Raw genomic sequence first — 21,770 nt, 5'->3', positions numbered from 1 at the left:
GGTGAAACATGCAATCTGTCTGCTTCCTAAGCTCTGCTGAATGAAGTTCTCCCCTAATGGCACAGGGAGCAGCTGTCATGCTGTTGCTCTAATAACCATGAGACAAAATGATTAAATTTCCGTCAGTCATTCAGCATTATCAGAATAGGTCATTTTAATAAAATGTTATCACAGTATCCATGCCTGGTACCTTAGAATGGAGAGAGGCAGTGATAGAGAGTCATCTCGTGACAGCCTTTAAGTGATCTCCATTGCAGGAGGTGCTGTTCCTGATTAATCCAGCAGTTATGCTAAATCCACCATTTTTCATGAGTGTGCCTGATACCAGGATCTTTGAGAGTAAAGACATTCCTGTAATCAACTCAAATGGCTTTTTGGTTTCAGCAAGTCTCCACTTGTGCTTGCACTGTGTAAAAAAAGCCACCAATCATTCATCTCAGAGAAAATCCTCAGCGAGTTGTAGGTGGTGTGGGGACTAAGCCCACACCAGTGGCTTTCAGAAGCCATTTCAGAAGCAAAAGTTACATGCCCAGCAGTGCAGATGGCTACCACGAGATGCTGATGAAGATGTGAAAGGATTTTATGGGAATGTTCAAATGTATGTACGTTCCAAAACCATACTTGGCACCTGCCTTCATCTCTAGGCCCCCAAGTGCCTTTAAAAACCTGTCCCCTTGGCTCCGTTAGTTGGAATGATCATTTGTTTTCAGTGTTTTACCTACCTAACCATGTCACTTTTTAGTCATCTCCGTGCTGCATCCAAGGTGTCTTTCCCTCTGCCTTGAAGTTTCATGGCTATGGAACAAGCTGGACCCTAGCCCTGTTTTAAAGCTGGGTCAACCCTGTCTGTTGATGGTGTGTTGTATGAGCAGGAAAATGGAAAACTCCCAAGTTCCAACTGAAATCCGTGGCTCCTCGCTGCTTCTCTTGAGCAGCCTCCTTCAGCTGTCCTTCAAGCATGGTGGTTGATGTCAAACAGTCAGAAGATTTGTCCAGCCTTTTGATTATGCTGTGAACAGATGATCTGGAGAAAGGGTTTTCCTTTCCTGCTTGGGAGCGTCTAAGCCAGTAAAGCAGCACACTCAAGCCCTGGCAAGGGAGAAGCATCTTCAGGCCAGGATCACGGTGCAACTCACTCCTTGCTATAAGTTTGAAGCTGCTGGGTGCAAACAAATCAAAATCGCTTGTCAGTGTAAACTGTTGTTGGGTTTGGAGGTTTGCCTGGTTGACTTTTTTGTCCTGTGTTTTTGTTCCTGCATGCAGCAGTCTCACTTGTCTTTTCTTTTTTCTTCTTCCTCTCTAGGCCCTCAAACTGACACGAGATGTAGAAAGAGAACCCTTTGCCAAATCTGCTGTCAGCAAGTGGACAGTGATTCTGTTTACAGCTTACGACCTTTGTGAACCCTGCATTATTTTCCTAATGAAGCAGACTGTTAACAGCCCCTTATCAGAGTGAAGATCCTGGGTTTTTTTCCTTTCTTTTTTTTTTTTTTTTTTCCCTCCTTTTTTTTTTTTTTGAGAATTGAACTAATTCTGAAGTATGCAAAATCTTGCTTTTCTGGGATGCCCAAGCACCTGCTGTGGAGACAATGTTCAGCACCATCCTGTTGAGAACACACTGTGTAGCCTTTACAGTAGTTACTTATCAATGAGTATGTGGTGTTTCAATATATTAATGGTTTGTGGGATGTTTTAAGTTGGCTTTTCTTTTTGGAGGTTTTTCTGTCTGCCCACCTTCCTCTCTACAAACTCGAGTTTGATTTCTTTTAGATTTTTGACCATTTTGCTTTCTCTCCCTGGGGAATCTGAAGTACTGCGCACACGCAAGGAAATATTGCTCAGACGTCAGGGGTTTCTGAATATACAATGTTATTACCCATCAACCGGCTGAATTCCAGAGAGAGGTGATGCGTGTGATCTGTTTGTTTGTTGGGTTGGTTGGTTTGTTTCTTTCTTATTCTTCCCTTAAGTTTGATGGTACACCCCTGTTTTCTGTTAAGTGTCAAACCAGGGTTGGTTGCAAAACAAGGAAGCCGGCAAGTTTGCCTCTTGGCTCGTGAGGATGGACTGACAGCGGGTGCCGTCGCCTGCACGTGCATGGAGGCAAAGCCTGACTGAACAGGCTCCTCTCCTGCCTTACGTTAGCAAGGCTGCCCCTGCTGCTGCAGCAGGCTGGTAAGGAGTTACAAGCTGAGCTGCCAGACAAATTGAACATAGTCACCTCTAAAGATGTGCTTGGAAAAGCAAAAATGAAAAGAAATAATGCCACTTTGCAGAAAAGCTAAGGTTAGAGGCTGAGCATCGGCAGGGAACTTGCGGTGGCAATGCCAGGAGTTGAGGCACAGGTTGTTGCAGGGTGTATTACTACGTCAGTGATCCTTTTGTTTGTTTGTTTTGAACATATCCTCAATTATTTTTTCCTTCTTATTACGTATAATCTGTTATGGCAGGAGAAGCAGGAGAAGGAATGACAAGGTGACAGTATCATACAAATGGCTTTTCATGTGAGCATAGATTGTAACAGGATAAATGACACTGAAAGACAAGGCAGTTTTATATATTTTGCTTCTAAGATTTTCTTTTGTAAAATGAATAATAATTAATAATAATGATGATGAATAAAAGGTATGGTGCTGTATAGATCCTCTCTATAATCTGGAAAGTTTGATTACTTTTTATTAGTATCTTGGGGGGGAAGGGATACAAAGAGGGGAAAACACCAATGGTACATAGGAACTCAGTCTGAAGAGGTTCTGAATAGGACAGTGTATACCTAATTCTCCAAAGTGATATATGAAGTTTTTTTTGTTTGCATAAAAGCATTATGCATATAAATATATAAATATATTTTATTATGTACAGAAATGGATCATTATGCATGGATGTTAGGAAAACAAACTAGCATTTTAACCCAAAGTCTCAGTGCATGAGTTCCCACCGACCCGTGTCCCATGCAATGTGGAGTGACTCCCTCTCGCCACTGACACCACACATGCACAGTCATGCACACACACACACGCACACAGACACAAGCATTCGTGGGCCTTTCCTTGCTCCTTACGTTCCAGGTCCCCAAGGTGATATTGGTGAAACAACAGCTCCTAGTGTGATGGAAGTTTTGGTTTTGTGTCGTAGCCCCCACGCTGTAAAGATGCACCTCCTGGTTTCTCCCCGCAGTTAGGACTCTGTAGAATCTGTGCAGTTGTGGTAATTGTAGCCCTGTAGCATATCAACTCTTCCAAGCAGCCAAGGGTCTATCGTTTGCCTTTTATACAAATGTCTTTTTTTTTTCACACCGAGGTGGTCTATTTGTCAGCGTGGGGACTAGTTTATTGCGTTTATTGGAGTTAGGTGATGCTCGTTGCCTATCTCGGTCAGCAGCCAGCTTGCCCAGGATGCTCATGTTGCACAGCAGCCACCTAGGCTAGAGGTCGCTTTGCTCATCGGAGTCCAGGCACCTTCTACCAAAACTGGTCAAGAGCTTTATCACCAGCCCCCTCTGGTGTGTAGCATTAGCTCTCAGCTTCCCATTATAACCCAAAACATGAGTGTGTGCTGAAGGACTTCCCTCTGGTGCTGCTTCCCCTGAGGCTCTTGTGGCTGCTGCCCTGCAGCTGGGCTTGTTCCCCTGCCCCATGTTTTTGGCTGCCACCAGAGCTCACACTGTGGCTCCCTGTGCTGGGACACAGCATTTGGCCCATTCACAGGTGAGCCTCTGGTGAGATCTGAGTGCCTGCCCGAACACCACTCGCCAGGTCGCTGACAGCACCAGTAAGGCCTGACTTGGTGGTATGGCCAAGGCGATCAGAATCCATCATTTTATTTATTTCTCTTGGTATAGATGCAGTTCTTGTCAAAGGCAAGGGAAGGACCATTAGCTTAAACCAAATGAGAGCAACTTCTGCTCTGCTATGGCAGGCTAGTCCCGTGGAGTTCAACAGAGCTAGATCTTGCTGGCAGAAATGAGAGAGAAAATGATGGTCTGTTCTATTCAAGAAATGAAGAAAACTCCTTTGATTTAGAGACAGCCCATCAATGGCAGGCTATGAATGATAAATAAACAAGGAAAGCATTAGCATCCCAAAGGCTTAACCTGCCTCCCAGCAGTGTCAAGGGCAGCATTTCCACTGGCACAGCTGGCACCCTTTGGGCACCTGCTTTGGAAAACATGCTGGCACTCATTGAAGATGAGTGGATTTGGCCAACCTCTTTGGTTTGGTTTCTGTTGCCCATCTTTGGGCACAAAATCTTCAAGCAGGAATGCCTGGAGTCAGGCACCCAATGTGAAGGACTCTAGCATGGTTGCAGGGGGTGAGTGGCTCTGCCCTTGTTGCCTCTTGAAGGAGGGAGAGGTGCCGGGTCTGCCCAGGCCCAGGGGGAGGTCACCACCCTCTACACCTGCTGAGGTGCCCAGCAACACCCTCCCCTCCAGAGGTGCTAGATAAATCTCACTGAATTCAAAGGGCCACTTATTTAGGTGTCAAAATACAGACTTGAATGGCTAATTCTGGGAGCCTACCTTTTGAAAATATGGCCTTTGAGTCTTTGAATATGTTTATGATTAGAAGTTTTCCTTCTGAAACTGTGTAAAGCAGATAAAGGTGCAGAACAATGACATAGTTACTGTTTAAACACTTAGTATACAAAAAAAAGGTCTAAAAAGGTGACATTTATGCAGTTCCTTGTCACAGGCTTGGGACTTGATACAATGATTTTGTAAAAAAACTTCATCTTGACAATAGTGGGATAGTTGACCACTGCTTAACTCCAGACATTTTTGTGCCACCGCTTCAAAAAGTTATTTTTTAGGTCATGTATTTCTCTAAAATGATGTAATTGCTTGGCAATTGGTGTCCTGTAAGCGTTTCCAGTACACGACATACCTTTGGAATTGCCAACACATGCAAAGGGGGACCAGATACATTTCGTTACTATGGGTTGGAAAAAATAGATTGTACATTTGGCTTCACATGTTTAACTTTTTTTTTTTTCAAAAAAAGTTGCATGATTGGAAAAAAATATGTATACAGTATCTGTAAAACTGTTTTATCTGTTTTTGTTTCAAGCCATGTAAATTGGAAGAATATTAAATCCACAGCCTTATCATGCATGGCCGTCGTTACATACCGAAGAGCTGAACAGTTTATACTTTTCATTTGGGCTATCTTGTACTTTCATTTGAAAGCAGACACTCTCACGTTGCAGTCTTACTGAGGATTTTATATTTTAAGAAAAGAAAAAAAGATGCTGCCCTGGAGGAATATACTACCTTACTACACAGAGGTTGGAAGGAAGTTTGTTTTGAAGCAAAACCTGCCCCTTTCCGAGCGAAGTAGAGATGCAGTGCTTACTCCACTTGGTGTTAGTAGATATTGCCTTGTGTATTCCATTTTAAATTGTAATCTAGTTTGTAAAAGAGATGGTGACGCATGTAAATAAAGCATAATGGATCTCTACATTGCACATTTGCCTTTGCTCTGTTTTTCTGTGTCATGGACAGAGGATCTGGATGCAGGCCCTGGAGAAGTGATGATTTCCAAGTGGGTGAAACCGGCTGGTAGTGGGGTTGGGCTGGGGAGGGGGCTTGATACTGCATCTGCTTGAGTCTGCAAATGCATATTTACGCGGTCCTCTGCGCTTCAGCCAAGCCAGCACAGTTTTGGTGGTCAGATAACCCCTAATGGGATCATTTACTGCTGCTAAACGTCACAAAGTCCACTTTATTTTTGGGGTCAGGAGAGTTGTCCCCTGGGGTGGCGGCTGCACCCTGCAGCTGCAGCTCGGCTTGCCAGTCCCGCGAGACAACCAGCCCAACTGCACATTGGTTACACCCCCCTGCGGGCTTGGCTGGGCTTCAGGCTGTCTTTGAAAAATGCCTGGAGTACTTGAAACCACCCGTTTGGGATTTGGGGTAAGAAAACCAGCAGCCTGACTTCAGCAAAAAGTTATACCAAGGGCTCTGGCCAAGGTGCAGGAGAGCGTGCTCAGAAACATGAGCCATGTCGGCAGAAAACACTTCTCCCTCCCTGACGGGATGCCACAGATGTATATGGGGGTTTTGGAGTCGTTTTTCAAGAGCAAATGATACTTTGCAGAAAGAGGAGACTTTCCTTGCAGCAGGGAGGGGGTTCCCGTGACCCCAGGGGGATGACCGCTGTGTCAGCCGGGCAAAGCCTGTGGGAGCGTTGCGCCCAAATACTGCAGCATAAAGAGCTGCTTGGGGATATCCCTTGTTTAACATAGCCAAAGCTCTTCAAGCGTTGTCCTAACTAGAGATAGCCTGAAATATTACAACATCCAGTCAGGAAATAGCCTTTGACCAAGATAAAACAGTGCAGAAGCCTTCCCAGAGGCAGAGGGTGCTTGTCTGGCAGCAATTACAGCTGCTCCTTGGAAATGGAGCTGCTTTGCTTGATTTTTCTAAAGGCTCCTCCAGCAACTCTCTGACAGGGAAGGGCCTGTGTTCCTCCACCTCATTGGCATCACCCCAGTGGTATTTAGGCCAAACAATGAGAGCGCTTGGCCCAGTGAGGTGCCTGGTGGAAGCTTTGACCTGAATTTAGGCAGAGGCAGCAGTAGTGATGACGAGCTGATCAAATCCTGTGCGAGTTTTGTGCTGAACCGACTTGGCTGCGTTGTGCAATGCCTTAACTGTGACCTTCAGTTCACCCGCCTTGGAATAGATCATTCTTATCTTCCAGTGTACTTTCAAAACAAGTCCAAACATTTTAAAGTTCTCCAAGTTGTCCCAGAAGACAAAAGGCTTTTCTTGCTGCTTCTGAGACTGGTGAGGCAACCGAGAGCTATTCTGGGAGCTCCCCACCACATATGCTGAGTTGCAAGTTCAACCAGACCAGGGAAAACAGTGTTTTACAGCTCTTGTTTGGCTACCACTGCCAAGGAAGTTTGGGGTGCTCCAAGAAGATTGAGATAAGCAAATCCGGGAGGCTGCCTCTTCTTCTGGTGGAGTCATCATGACTGGTATCTCCCTGTTCAAAAGGAGGACTTCTTGCATGAAGTGGAGCCCAAGCCAGATGCAGTAGATAACCGCGCTCACCAGCGCACAGATTCATCCCCTGCCAGCAACTTCTGCAGTGTCTCATCGCTCCTCTGTTTGCCTGACCCAGCCCACAGAGCTTTTTTCCCACTGGCTTTGCCTGTGGAGCTTTTTTAAAAATTAAAATACTTTTATCATGTAAACACAAAACACAGAAAATTCCATTAGAGAGAAACCAAAAAAAGGTCTTTTTATTTTTCTCTTCTACTGCCGTTTCAATCTTTAGAAAACTTTGGAATTCTCTGACAAAATTCAGAAATTCTGGGCTGGAATTTTTATCTCTGTACTTGGATTTTCTTTTCATACTGATGACACCAGTAGTTCGGCATGTGCCACAACATTTACTTACTGGAACAAAGCGTCTCCTGCTTTTATTGTTTGATGCTTTGATGACATACCAAGGAACCCATTTAATCTAGAAAATGAGATAAAATGTCTCGATTCAGTAGGAACAATTGGCCTGAATGAAGGTAACTGTTGTAACATTCTTTGAATGTTACATTATGCCATGCCGCCTTAAAGATACTATATCCTGTGAATGGCATGCTGTGAAGTGGAGGGAAACAGTAAAAATATATGACATTTCATAAAAAATCTTTCCAACTTCCAAGACATACGATCCTGAACGGCTTTAAACTGACAGAGGGTAGATTTATATTAGATATAAGGAAGAAGTTCCTCACTGTGAGGGTGGTGAGGCACTGGCACAGGTTGCCCAGAGAAGCTGTGGGTGCCCTGTCCCTGTCAGTGTTCAAGGCCAGGTTGGACGGGGCTTTGAGCAGCCTGGTCTAGTGGAAAGTGTCCCTGCCCATGGCAGGAGGTTGGAACTTGGTGAGCTTTAAGGTCCATTCTAATCCAAGCCATTCCGATTCTGTGGTCCCCACTCCGCCTCAGTTTTCAACCTCTTTTAAGTGATAACCTTAAACTTTGTGTTTGATGACTTCAAAGCACAAGGCAATGATTCTCAAGTGCTGCCTTTCCCTTGTGATGAGCATTGCTGTGGTGCTGACAGGCTGTACATGCCGCCCTGCTTTGCACACCCAGATGGGCACTGAGGCAGCTGCCAGCACTGTGCCATGTGGCACCATGTGCACATCAGGCTTTGGCTCTGTTTCATGCCCTGGGGGCCAGTGTAAGCCCTGTAAGATGCCCAGGCTGATGCAATGAGGTGCCAAGGCAAGAGGATGGGGAGGATGTCAGTGGGAGCAAAGCACAGCAGATGCCAGCACACTGCTCTGATAGAGATGTGTTGCATGGGACCTTTCTAAAGCTTCTGCTGCTGCATGAACAACAGGTCCTTCTGTTTGTAACCACCTTGGAAAAGGGCAGTATTAGTAAGAAAGTGCTACTTAAGAAACACAGTGTATTCTACCTCTGACCTCCAAAGCAGAAATGGAGGAAAGCTGCATTGCCATGGCCACCTCGGAGGTCCTCTCTGGGGAGCTGCAGAGGATGCTGCTCCTGACATCTGCCCTTCCTGGAGGGTGAGGTCCAGCCTTTCCAAGCCTCTGCTGTGAACAGCAGGCCTGGTGTCTGGGCATCCTTTCATGTCACATTTGTTGTTTCAGTAGGAAATTCATACTTCACGAGCTCATATTTTTAATCTCTGTATGCACCTCTTACTTAAGGCTATCCAGGCTTGTACGCCACTGACTAGTTCATGGATGAATGTCCTGGAGAAAAGTCACTGCTTAGAAAGCGATTCATAAAAGACATAAAATAATAAACCCCCAAACTTAGTCCTTTTACTCATTAAATGAAATCCATTGTCATTCACACTTCTCTTGAGAATCATACTTGCAATATCAAACTGTGTTATCAGCCTCAGTGTGCATCTGTTAAGCAAAATTTATGGTGAGGCTGTCTCATTTGTACAGAAGTTTTGCTATGCACTGTCACTCAGCCTAGCAGACTCCTATGGAAAAGCCACAATTTAAGTCAAAACTCTACTGTGCCTGAATGGTTATAAAATTACAGGGCCTTCCAGAGCTAGGAGATATCAAAGTCTCTTCCTAGGGAAGGCAGCTACCCTTCAAGTGTCTGCTCTGAAGCTTCTGCCCCTAGGACTACAGCTGGAAGGAGAAGGTAGCACAGGGGGAAGAAGGTCAGGGCGAATATACAGGGGATCTTCACTTTGCAGCTGAGCTTGCTCTGCGGTCCAGGTAAGGTGAGCTACCTTGTTGTCACCAAAGGGTCTAGCTAGCACTTAGCTAGATTACCACAGAATGGGAGCGGTTATGAGGGAACTTACCCTGGAGTAATACAGGGTATTGCTTCCCTTTATCTCGTCGGTAACTAGTACTGCAGGGTGAGCACAATTCACTGTTTTTCACAAGAGGACATCCCGGGGACGAGTCACCTGCGGACAATGCCCTGAATTGCTGGGGCTTGAGGGACTCAGCTGAATCTGTCGACACATTTCCAGCCTCTTAAAGCTCCTGCCTGGGTAGCTTTGTTTTTCCAGAGTCCCTTCACCTGACCTTGCCAAAGCTGTGTTCCTTTCCTGAGACAGGGCCTCAGGGACAATGACATAATGTTGCTGTTAGCGGGACCCTCTCGTGGTTTGGTTTACCCACACAAATGCATGTGTGGGGAGCAGGGGGGCTGCTCTCACCTATCTCATGGCCCATGCATCTGAGTGTGTTTCTGTGATTCTCTGTGTGCGCAGAGAGAATGTTAAGAGGTCTGAACGTACAGGAATGGCAAATAAGGTGGCACATGAAAAAGGCCTAACAGGATGCTGTCCTTTAAATGATAGGTTGCCATGGGGGCTCCTGAACAGCTCCTTCATGCCCTTCAATCGTTCTTCGATCCATGTCTGAAGTCACCAGTGTTTCTCATTGCTGTCAGCAATTGTCTTTGTAACTTTTGATCCCTGTGAGCCTTTCTTTGAAGTCTTTTACCCTTTTTTTTCTTTTTTTCATTCTCTGACTCCTTTGCATTCTCTGTTTTTTCCAAGGCCAGATATTGAAATGTTTGTGGGGTCAGGAATGTCAGTTGTGGATATGGTTATTTTTAATGATGTTTTTATACAAGCAGGAAACCCAGGTAACAGTTCTCTGACAACAGCTCATTGCCAGTACAACTCACTCCATTCCAGCTACGCTGGCAAGAAGCGCTCTTTGTTTTGCTGCTTCAAGCTACATCTGAGTCTGCAGGCACAGTTTGCTGGTCTAGCTACGCCAGCCACCTTTTCCTAACACAGGCTAAACCTTGAACATTGCTTCGTGTGGAATAGCGAGTTTGCAGCCAATGTGAACTGGTGGCTGTGTTCAAAGGTCTGCTAAGTTCAGGAGACACAGAGCTGAGAGTAAGTACAAATGGCTTGTGGACCTATTACCAAGTACAGCTGCTCAAAGAGACGTGAGCACATCACTTCAGAGCAAACCACTACAGCCAAAGGAATGGGGAAAAAATGATTGCTCTTTTTAAAGTGTTCCTCTTTGTTCATGCTCTGCCGAGTCTTTCTGTGAGAGATGGGTATTGTGAAGTATGTTCATACAGCCTAGATGCAGCCTAGAACAACCATCTACAGAGCTGGTTGTGATGCATGCCCTCTGGCAGTGCTGGTGCTTGTGACCCGTCATACTTCCCTGGGCCTTAATCACTGAATAGTTTGGGTTTAAGGGGTCTTAAAGACCATCTGGTTCCAGCCTCCCTCCGCAAAATAGAACTGAAAACCTCTGTTTTCAGAGTTCACTGTTCACTGTTCAGTGAGTAAAGAATCTGCTGGTTTTACCTCTTGAAAGTTAACAGAATTTGAACATTTTATGCGGATCGCCACATCCCTAAGCTGGCAAAGGGCTTGGCTGCTTCTTTTCCTCTATAATTGACAGTCCTCTGTGGACTCATGTTCAGCATTTCAAGACTAACTTAAAGGTCAAATTTATGATGCGGGCAGACTGGATGAGCTCATGGTTGAGGAAAGACCACCTAAAGGTGACTTGTCTAACATACCTGTGCACACACACAGAGCACACGCACGTGTCTCTTTGGTCTAGCTTTGTCACAGACATCACTCGTGTGCCAAGAGTCTCAGGACAGTGTACCGGAAGTGTTATCAGTGGATTGAATTTGACACCTGGAACATAAGATAATAGTGAGGGTCTGACCAAAGAAATTTTCTATTCAGAAATTGATAGAGTGGAATTTCACCCTTCTGACCCTTCTTATCTGAAATCTTTATTACACCAAACTGCTGAAACACCTCGTTTGTGTTTCTGCAGGTCACTCCCAAATCCAGTATATCCAGGCATGGGTCTGTGCCGCACCAAAGAACATTTAGAGACCCCTACATCTCACTGTACGTCTGTGTATCAGCCACAGCTGATAACTGTACCTGAAACAAACCCTGGGGACCCTCGCACCCCACACATGGGGCAGTCATCTGCAAGTGATGGCCTGTAACCCCCATGTACCCTGGGCATGTACTCAGCTTCTTCACACAAAATTGATGTATGAAACTCAAACTGTGATAAAGCTGTAGGCACAGGTGAAGGTGTGAACTGAGTAGGGGGAGTACGTAACTTCCCCCAGTTAAAATCAGTACTTCCAGTGGCATCCTCTCCACCCTATTTGGTAGCAGACTACAGGATGCAGACTCTCCTGTTGGGAAACGGTGATCAGCTGAAAGTACCTTTCCCCTGGGGATTTCTCTGCTGTGTCCCACGGACTTTTTGGCTGAGTGCTACTTTCCAGCCCCTGCACCCTCCTCCTGCCATAACCACAAGTGGTGGCAGCAGGAGAGGAATTTGGAGGCAGAAACTGTTTTTCCACGGAGACGCCTTGGCAGCTATCGGCTCTCGCACACACGTTTCCCAAGCAGGACCTGCTCGCTATCTCCTCTCCCATCCTCCTCCCGGGAGCCTAATCTCACACCACACTTGTCCCCCTGGTCCCCGCATGGGCCTGCCCCACCCAGCCTTGGCTGGGTGCCCACGGAAACCCCAAAGCTGTCGGCAGCCTCTGCCTGCTGTGGGGTCAGCCATCGCCGCGGCTGGGGGACACGTGTCTCGCACCCCAGGCAAGGCCCTCGTGCGGAGCCGGCAGTGACACCGTGTGCTGCCGCAGGGAGCTGGGAGGGAAAACCAGCCGTTCAGTAGGCAAGTGCTAAGGAGCGATGGGCACGCCAAGAGGGTGTGAGCAGCGTCACTGGAAAAGGTGCTGCGGGCAGCACTGAGCTAGAAACCGTCTGAGCTCCTGCTGCGGTGTTACAGCACTGGGGCAGCCCTGAAGGCTGGATCCAGCCTGAAGAAGAGCAACAAGAGTGAGCAGAGTCAGCAAAAATGGGGACCTACTGGGGAGGGCCGATTTTCTTTGTTAGAACAGGTTGAGAGGGGACACAAACTGCCCTTTACATGGAAGATTGCTAAATAAAACCCTTCCTGCCCACTGAGGAGAGGACATGGCTGTGTTTCACCTCCAACAAGTGTTCTCTTAGCTACAAGGGTAATTAATACATTCCCTAGAAGTGTGAACTTTTCTTCATTAAGGGTGGTTTTGGGAGCATAATGTTACCCTGGAATTTCCTTGGCCCTGCCTCAGAGCAGGAGGATGCTCTCCTGAGGTCCCTTCTCACTCTATGCTCCTTAGAGTGTTAAAACAGCTTTAGAAACAAAACAAAAGCACAAAGGCGTCTGCCCTTTCCTACCTGAGGCACAGGTCTCTTCGTACAGTAGAAAATGGTTATCTTTTCTCCCGGTTTGAGTGTAGCAGCTATTGAGCATTGTTGTCCCAGTGTGTTGGTGCACGAACCAGGGTGTGCCCCAGACCCCAAGAGGTATTGATGTAGCGAAACCGCCTGCTAGATGTCTGCTCTTTGGTTCCTTCTGCTCTCAAAAAGCATCTCCCTTTGCCCCCAGGGCAGCTGTACATTGTCCTGATCTGTCCTCTAGGTGCCATAGATGTTGCTGTCACCCATTCCTAGTGAGACTCAAAGCTCTGAGGAGATGCCCCCCCTCACAGGTTAACTTCCGGTGATGGAAACCAGTGCAGAAAGCACTCCTCTTGGAGCACCACGCGCCTTGACGTCTGTCGACCCATCTTGTGGCTGGATGCCTGTAAGGCAAGGTCTGAAGGACCGGAAGCATAAATACAGGTGAAAAGGCAGGTATTTCTGCAGTGGGTCAGGTTCATTTCAGAGTAGCCAGTTTCCCCTGCTGACGGAATGTGTTGGCCTTCCCAGCAGGGACGAGAAACTGGATCAGAAGAGGATGTGAGCATCAAAGCCCCATTGACCATGAGCAGCAGGGCTGGTGTAGGCAGAGATGTGGGAGGCATGGCAGAAAGCAGCAGCTTTTTGTGAGCACTTGCTTATCAGTAAACCCAGGAGCTGGAGAAAGACACAGCTTGAAGCCGTTTGGGTTGTCCCCATTGCTGCTGCCAGGCCACAAAGGCTGGTGTCTGGGAGGGCATCCCTCTAGGGCTGGAGGAGCCAGACAGCCCTTGCTGGCAACCATGGGCAAAACTTGGCCACCTGAGTGCTTGTGTGGCGGGCTGTGCCAGAGGACAGTAGGGATGCTCATTGGTGGTATCAGCCTCCTCTCCTGCTGGCAAAGAAGAGCAGCCACTGCCTCCTTGCCCTGGAGGCAATGGAGCTTCTGGCAATGGAGCCAGCAGCACCACACACATACCTACAACAGGGTCCCAGCATAGTCAGCCAGTAACTCATACTGGACTTGGGCTCCCAGACAGAAACAACAAACCACTGTGTGTTCGATGTTTACATTAGATGTTTATTTTACAGTTCATTTCACAATCCGTTTCTCTTCTCCCTTTGCCTTGAGTTGATTTATGGTGCTGCAGATCCTATCTGCCTGCCCTGCCCAGAGCATGGGCTTGGAGAAAATCCTCGTAGGAAGGGTCTTTCCTTCTTGTTGTTGCTGCTTTGTTTACAACTGCCTTTACCTGAGAGTTAAACTGAAGCGGTTTCTTCCAAATAGCCACAAATTATTCTCTTACTTCCTTGTGCTTGTGTTGGTGTTTTGAGGGATGGGTGGCTCAGGGTCTCTGAAGAAAACAAGAGCAAAACGTCACGGGCAAGAGGCTGCCCTGAGCTCCCCTCTGGCTCACTTCTCCCCTGGCTGGACTGGTGAGGTGTTGAGGACTCCCGGCACGCTGTGGGACTACAGACCCTGTGCCACATCCGCTGTGCCCTCCTTATGACGAGATGTCCTACCTGGCCATGGGACAAGGTCCTGGGCTGCTAGGATGGTCAGTGACTGCAGGAGATAGCTGGTCCCTGCCTGCGCCATAAGGGACTGTCTGGCTGCTGGGGTTAACCAGGATTCCTTGCTCCATGGTACATTTAAATTTTGATTTTTGTGCTGCCATGTCTGAGCGGTCCTGGGGGAGGTGGTTTAGCCTCGCTGGTTTAATCAGAGCCTTTGCTCCACAGCTGAATGTCCAAAAGAGATGTGTTGCGTTTTAGAGAGCAAGTAAGAGATCAGACGTGAATATCTGGTGGGAAATCCCTGGATAAAACTTGGCCTTCCTTGCTGGCTGCGTGCTTTGGACAAGGAGAAGGATTCACTGCTTCCTCATACAGAGCTGGGTGCTCCCCATGAATAACTGGACCCAACCTAAAAGCAGAAGGAAGTGTATTTAAAAAAACAGAGGTGTGGTAATGACACTGTCACGTTTTAAGTGCGTTGTGTAACCCATGAGGTGTGCATGGCTCCTGAAGAGCCTGCTCCCAGTCACGGCCAAAGCACTCCTTGAAAACAATGATAAAATCCTAAGAAGCTGACTGGCTACAGGGTTTGTTCCTGTTCCCCATGGAAATGACACTCACCACAAGCAAATGTGTATTTCTGTGTATTGAATTCTCATGTGATGGACACGGTGGCTTCTGTACAGCCAGTGCAAAAGTTATGAAAGGAGATTTCTTTCCTTCCAGTTTTCCTTACCACCACTGTTTGCCCTCACTATGGCAATGTGAATGGCTAGCAAAAAACCACAAGTTTCACATACACGGCACTGAGGATCCATGATTGCCTAAATTAATAGCTAAAGAAGTGTCTCCCCACAAACTTGTTTAGCAATTCACACCTTTCAAATTGCAGTTGTACCAAGTGAGGGGGTTTAATCTTAAGAAATTGCTTTAGTGTCCAACTTGGTGCAAACTAGAGTCTAAAAGAAGGGAACTGATTTGGCAATACATGCTTTCAAGCTCTAGCTCGTTGGTCTGAATTTAGCCTATTCCTGCACTGGTAACAGTTCTTAAAGGCAAGATAAAAATACCTTCTTTTTTCTCCTTTCCTACAAAAAGCGTATGTACTTTTCTTTAACCATGGAACAATTCTTTCTTATCTGTAATAATTCTGAAGCCACTGGAGAATGATGTTGGAAACAGAGAAACAAAATGGTTTTGTGCGCTTTTGTGCACACGAGGATTAAATACTTAAAAGGAAGATTCGCTACGTTTCACCGTTTTATATGTCAGTAACACATCCAAACAGTACATTAAAGAATAACAATCCAACTCTGTGAGTTGAAAAATTGACCCTAGATTAGCCAAAATTGTATCTGATGAGCCCAAATAGAACCTAAACCATTTGCATCGATACTGTGAAGCTAGCGTAGGGTTTGGGAGTTTCTTTTCCTCTAATTGAAACTGAGCAGTTTAGGACAGGCAGCAAGGCTCACACCGCTTGGCAGCCTGTGTGGAGACATCCCTAAAAGCTTGTAAGCAAGTCAAGGGTAGGACTGAAAAGCTGAGGGGCAGGAGCACGACTGAGGGCAAGGACGATTTCTGCAGGGTGATCAGGAGGTGCATTTCGTAAGAGAGAAACCTTCTCCCTGAAGAACTTTTCATAGCAAGCACCCTTGAACCGAGCCTTGCAGCATCTGTCTTGCAACAGAAGTTATGAAGAGATTTTGTGTCCCTATCTGAACTGTTCCCCCTGCAAGAGGGCCATGAAGCCTCAAGGGAAAGACCCAGCCCCTGGGGACTCCTGCTGACACCTCCTTGCCCGTCTGTTGTCCCCCACAGGGTACCCTGGCATTGCAGAGGTGCTGTGGGTACCCCAGCATTGCAGCATCACCACGGACAGCCGAGCACTGCAGAGGTGACGTGGGCACCCTGACATTGCAGGAGTAGCATAGGCGCCCCCCAAAATTGCCCATAACTTCTCATGCCTGGTGTGAGCTCTGCCCAAGAGGCGCTGGCAGAACATGGGCTTCCTCCTTGCAAGCCTGCCTTCATGTGGAGCAGAAGTGGAGAGGTTGTCCCTGTCACCTCCTGCCAGCCTTGCCTGCCCAACCAAACTCAAAATCCCAAGGGAAAAGATTTCACTGGTATTTTGCAACATCCTTCCTCTGGTTTTGCTGAACTTATTTCTTGGTTTGTTGGCTAAGATCAGGCATAGTATCTGAAGGACACGCTGGTCCCATCTTCCTCTGCTCCTCAGGAGGAAATAAGAAGGGATGCAAACAGATTTGAGAACACTTGCTTATAGTATTTTGTAATTTCTTGGCAATCTTCAATGAAGTACAGCAACCCATGAACTGAAAGTAACCCAAGGAAAGCAATTAGTAAAGGGCTTGTCAATGTACGCAATGAGGACTGAAACATGGCAAATGTAACTGCTAGAAAGACTGGAGACATAGCTGCTGGGGTCTGGGTTTCTTCTGTTTGTAGGTCAAATTTAGTGCCCAGTCAGTACATCCAGCTCCCCTGTCCTGAAGAGTTTGGCTCCTGAAGCCCTGCTCCCTGCAGTAGGTTTGGGTGTGCAGTTTTTTCCCACAACAGTTCTCGTGGTTCATGAGGAAGGGTTTGCCAGCACTTCATTCCACCACACCTCCCAGGAATGCAGTGTAGGATTAAGGCAAATCTGCAATGTATCTTTGGAGCAGTTTGCACTTAGCGGTGCAACGTGTGTAATATTTATGCAGGTAAAGATTCCCCTAAATGTATGTGCTAGACATAGGACACGAGCATAGGGCTCTCCCAGCATCACCATAGGGAGGTACCCAGTGTGACATCAACAGAGCAGCCAGCAGTCACATCCCAGGGAAGGGCAGCTTTGTGCTATATTGGCATCTCGGGGATCTGCCACAGGGTAAACCATGAGAGCTCTGGACCACAGACATGCAGAGCAAGTGTAATGGAGCAAACTGCTGGCATAAAAAGAGCTGCTGCTCTTTATTCAGCATACAGAAATGGCCTCTGAAATCAGGAAGGGACGGATCAGAGATCTGTGGAGTACTACTTTTTCTTGCTGATTGCAGGGAACTGCTCTAATAGGACTGCTGAATGTTGATAGGGGCTGTTATAGTGAGAGAAGCCAACTGATATGATAAGACATGTATTTTTGTGTCCTGTTTCAAGCCATTTAATACCGTTGGATGGGGGTGGGGTGAACAGGAGCAAAAGTTGGGTTAAAAGATGCCCTTTATATTAAAGGCACCTACCTGAACTCGCTTTCCTGTAGCTTAAATGAGAAAGTGGGTTAAATTAGTTCTGATAAAGCATTAACTGCATGAGTTACGTTCACAGACAGGAAAAGTGCAAATTTCTACCACAATTCTGCCCATGCAGCCTTTTGGATTTGGGGTGGGTTTTTGTATGGCCTCCCGTAGGACTGCACTCAAGGCTTTTCCCAAATAATAGCATCAATTGTAGGAAGCTGCATGAGGATTCTGCATTCCTGCTAACCCAGGGACAGGGATGCCAAACTTGATTCATTGCGGATGATTTGATTCACCTTTTATTGAGTCTGCGGAAGGCTATTGAACCGACTCAGACACCCTTTCTGTGTTTCAAAGTCCCGAGGTGTTTTTTATCCGATCCCTCCCTTCCCTTTCCCTCAGAGCGCAGAAAGCTGCAATTAGAGGCGGCTTTCAAGGCTGGCAGCCCTCGCTAACAGCCAGGACTTGTTGGGGCGCAGAGTGGAGGAGCTGAATTGCACTTGGACCAGAATGAAAGCCATTTGAAATGGTGCCACTCAACCCCCTAGGGCTGGGACCTCCCCTCATCTCTGGATGTGCACGCTCAGAGGCCGGGATTCGGCTGTGTAGCCCATCATTCAGGTTGTAATCAGTTGCTCCTCTGCTGTGGGGAACAAATACTCATATATGTGTATGTGTATATATATATGTATATATCTCATATATATATATTTAACATATATGCATTTCCATGTCCTCTGCCAGCACTCCGACCCCCCTGGTCATACCTCCCTGTGCAAACCAGGAAAGGGTATCATCTGCATGAAAACTCAGGGACTGGGTGTTCACAGGGGTCCTCACGTCCTGCCAAGCTTGATCAAAACCAGCCAATGGTTTCAAAAGGTTCTATACAGGGAGCATCTGAGCTTACGTGGCTTGAATCTGTAGAGAACCAAGCTTGAACAAATCCTGAGCTGAAGATGAAATTTCTTCACTTGTCTCCTGTTCCCTGCAGCTCTTCTGAGGGGACCTGGGCCTTTCCATGGCTTTTTTCAAGCCCTCCCAGAAGCCTAACCTGAAGTACTTGAATATGCTTGCAAGCTGGTGTTTTTCCTCAAGAGGCTATGGTAGCATTAGCATGTGGCAACATCTAGTGAACAGCACGCAGAGGGCATTGCTGGAGGAAAGGGGAAAGGCATCGTGTATGATTTCTGGTCTTGTCGGTGAACCTCAGGGACTTCCATTAGAAGGCAGTGACTTGTTCTTGAAATGTTACTGTGATGAGGTGGCTCCCTTTTGTAGGACTCACCTCCTGGCTCTGATGTACCTAGATCTACCTTTGATCCTGGGTGTACTGGCGGGTGCTTCACGATGTTGGACTTGTCTCTGGAAGGAAAGGGCTGCCTCTGGCACTGCAGGCAGCTCTACCCCCTACAATTTCAGGAGTTAGCTCACTTTTACACTACTGCACTATGTCTATGGGGGGAGGAGGATTTTTCCTCTTTTAGAGGTGATTCTGGGACTTTCTGTGGCACGAGGGCTGGCAACTTTCTGTCTTGGCTCACAGGGTTGTTAGTTTTATTAATGGTCATAATGTTATTGCACCCTTTCCTAATATCGGTTGACTTTGGACTTGGAGCCAGTGCTACCCTTTACATGTTAGCATTTCACAAGGACTTCAGATGTTGGCAGTGAGAGCTGGTATGAACTAATCTGGGCAGCAAGTTACGGCGTTGCTTCACTTAAGCTTTTCCACGTGTTGACTTGAGGATCAGCTTCTATGTGGCTCTGCTGTGTGTAAATGTGAGAATTCATTTTTTCCCCTGCACTTGCTGTGACTGAGCTTGAAAAATTGGTTCCTCTGGAAGCCACTCTAGTTTAGGTTTTGCTAAAGTGAACTTTTATTTCCAGACAAGTGGAGTACTGGGCTGAGATTAACCTTTGTGATTCAATCCTTGCGCTTGCAGCCACTTCTCTCTGTTGGCATGAGGCTGAGGAGACACGAAGTGGAGATGATTCCCTTCAAAGAAAAAGCAAGAAGTTCTTCTAAGAAGGCCCAAAATACCTATGGCCCGAAAACTCCTTCAGGAATCAATTTATGGTGCGTGTCTGGGGGAGAGAATATCAGGTAGATGTACCCCATACATCTTCATCTGTGCATATCTCCTTTTGTGATCCTTCACCCAGAACTGTATATTAATATTACAACTGAAGACATGTATTTAATTGCTGTGGTGCCTATAAGAAACTACAGGCTCCTCTGAAGTCCTCTGAAACTGTGAAATGTTTCACAATGTCTGAAGAGGTAATTTGCATTGAGAATCAATATGCTAATTATTGTGTCAACACTTACTGTTTTGGCGTGTTTCTCGGCTTCTTGTCCCAGGGTGTACAGCCGCGTATGGTCCCAGCTCATCTGCGAGATGTAAGATGTGCCTTGGCTCTGCGACAGTCACAAGACTTGTTAAAAAGAGATGCAAACTGAAGAAGACCGGCACAGTTTGTACTCTCTTATCCAGCCTAGCTTTATTCTGTAGGGGAACATCAATTAAATCAGATTAAGAAATTAGGGAGCTTGTGTCTAGCCGGTAAGTTAAATAAATATTGATTAAATAAAATGATTGTTAAACAGATGAGTCAAAATAACTACCATACCAATCCGTGTGGTTTATATAACGTCGAGTGGTGTTGAATTACAAGTGTCAAATATGGGCCCAAAGACGTTCTCCTTTTTCATTGTATTTATTCTGGAGATGGTTGTGCCCTGAGTCAGAGACCAGGAATAGCTGTTCCCAGCACTGTGGTACCTCACAACAGAAAGGTGAACTTTGCCTCTTGGCTTCTTCTGCAGCCTGAAGGCTCCTTGGGACACCAGGGCAAGGCACATGGGAGGAGCATGAGAAACAGGCGGACAGTACAGCTTTTAACATTGCGGCTCCCAGCATGGAACAGCATAAACTCAGGATGCACACTACGTGGTGGCTGTAGCATGCCGGGCACAGAGTTTTTGCTGTATAATACTCTGTGACAGGGTTGAGAACCATCCAGGAGGTCAGCCAAAATGGTCCTGGGAGCAACCGGAAAAGACCAGCTCTCTGCTAGACTTGTTAGTTGCTCAGTGGTAACCAATAACTAAGTTGTGTAGGAAGAATTATAACGCAAACTTGGATTATGCTTCCAGCCTTTTTAACGTGCTTGCTTTAAGGGCTACGTGTACGTGTGAGGCATGGGGAAGGCCACCGAAATGAAAAGGTGCTGTGGGTCGGGATGAGTAGCTATGTAGGGAGAATGTGTTTCTTTACCCACCCTCAGTGTCCCTGGATACATTGAAAACCGGTGCAGGCCAAAGGAACAGTTACACACCTGGGAGCTCCTTGCTGTCCAAGTGCTCACAGCACAAATGAGAGTGGCTGGAGCTCCTGCAGTTGCCCAAATGGCCACTGCAAGCTTTCTGGCAGATCAGTTTGCATCTGGTTGTTGCCCCCTCACCTGGGAAATAGGCTGCTGGATTATTCCTTTTCCAGACAGCTGCTAACCCAGTAGCACACAACCAAGTCTGGCCCCCCACTGCCTCAGACATGCTTATCAAGCACTGTTACACATCCCCACAGCAATAAAATGGCTCTTAAACCCCCCATCTATATGTTCTCCCTGGGATATACATGTATCTACTGTGGATCCCAGTCACGGCGGCCAGGTGCTAGTGGTGGGGTGGGTGATGCTGGGTCAGTCACACACCCTCTCCAGCACAAGAAGAATAGTTATTCATTCTCTCTACTGCAAAGGTAAAAAGCAAAAGCTAGGAAGGGGTTATGATATATTGGTATTTACAAATAATTTTCAGATACAATTTCTGTAAGTCTCTGTGATGAAGAACTAGGAAGAAAAGTGTTCGTAAACGGTGCTACTCCCCGCCTCAGGCAACCTTCAAAGCCTTTATTTTTATCCCCACAAGTAGCTCTAATTTTACTGCACCAAGGCTGCCAAGGACCTTCAGAGCCTGATGACAGCCTTTTCATTTGAACAAGCACATTTTTGAATGGGTTTTCTCCTAAAAGGTGAGAGACGACACACATGCAGGGTATAGCGAACCTAGAGATGTCCTGCCCTGCTGCTGGCTCATCTCCTGGCTTTTTTCTGTTTTGTTTTGGGTTTGTTTTACCAGCAAATTTCAGGGCTACATGTGTTAGGCTTATGTTCTAACACCTTCCCTAATATTTTTGCTTTGAATGTCAGCTTTTCGCTTTCCCATGCTAGCTACTATCAGATAACTGAGGTTAACAGAGGTTTCTTTCAATAGCTATAACTTAGTAGAAGAGCACTG

General features: G+C 46.6%; 1 protein-coding gene and 1 long non-coding RNA gene across 4 annotated transcripts in view; both read left to right on the top strand.

The window, feature by feature from the left end:
* The window catches only part of FOXO3 (forkhead box O3), an 89,380-nt gene extending 87,938 nt beyond the window's left edge, over positions 1-1,442 (top strand). For both annotated transcript variants that reach the window (XM_080614505.1, XM_080614506.1), the window contains one exon: positions 1,304-1,442. The gene's annotated coding sequence lies outside the window, so the exon portion shown is untranslated. The remainder of the gene's footprint in view (positions 1-1,303) is intronic.
* Positions 1,443-12,052: 10,610 nt separating this feature from the next.
* LOC308219801 lies at positions 12,053-20,070 on the top strand. Of its 2 annotated transcripts, XR_013956580.1 has the most exons (4): positions 12,053-12,323; positions 12,952-13,162; positions 19,414-19,547; positions 19,833-20,070. It is a non-coding gene; the product is annotated as an uncharacterized lncRNA (long non-coding RNA). The 2 variants fall into 2 exon arrangements; XR_013956581.1 differs by having other exon boundaries at positions 19,414-20,070.
* Positions 20,071-21,770: the final 1,700 nt, after the last annotated feature.

Source organism: Psittacula echo, assembly GCF_963264785.1.
Source record: "Psittacula echo genome assembly, chromosome: 4".
Lineage (NCBI taxonomy): Eukaryota > Metazoa > Chordata > Aves > Psittaciformes > Psittacidae > Psittacula > Psittacula echo.
This window is presented reverse-complemented; position numbering and strand designations above follow the sequence as displayed.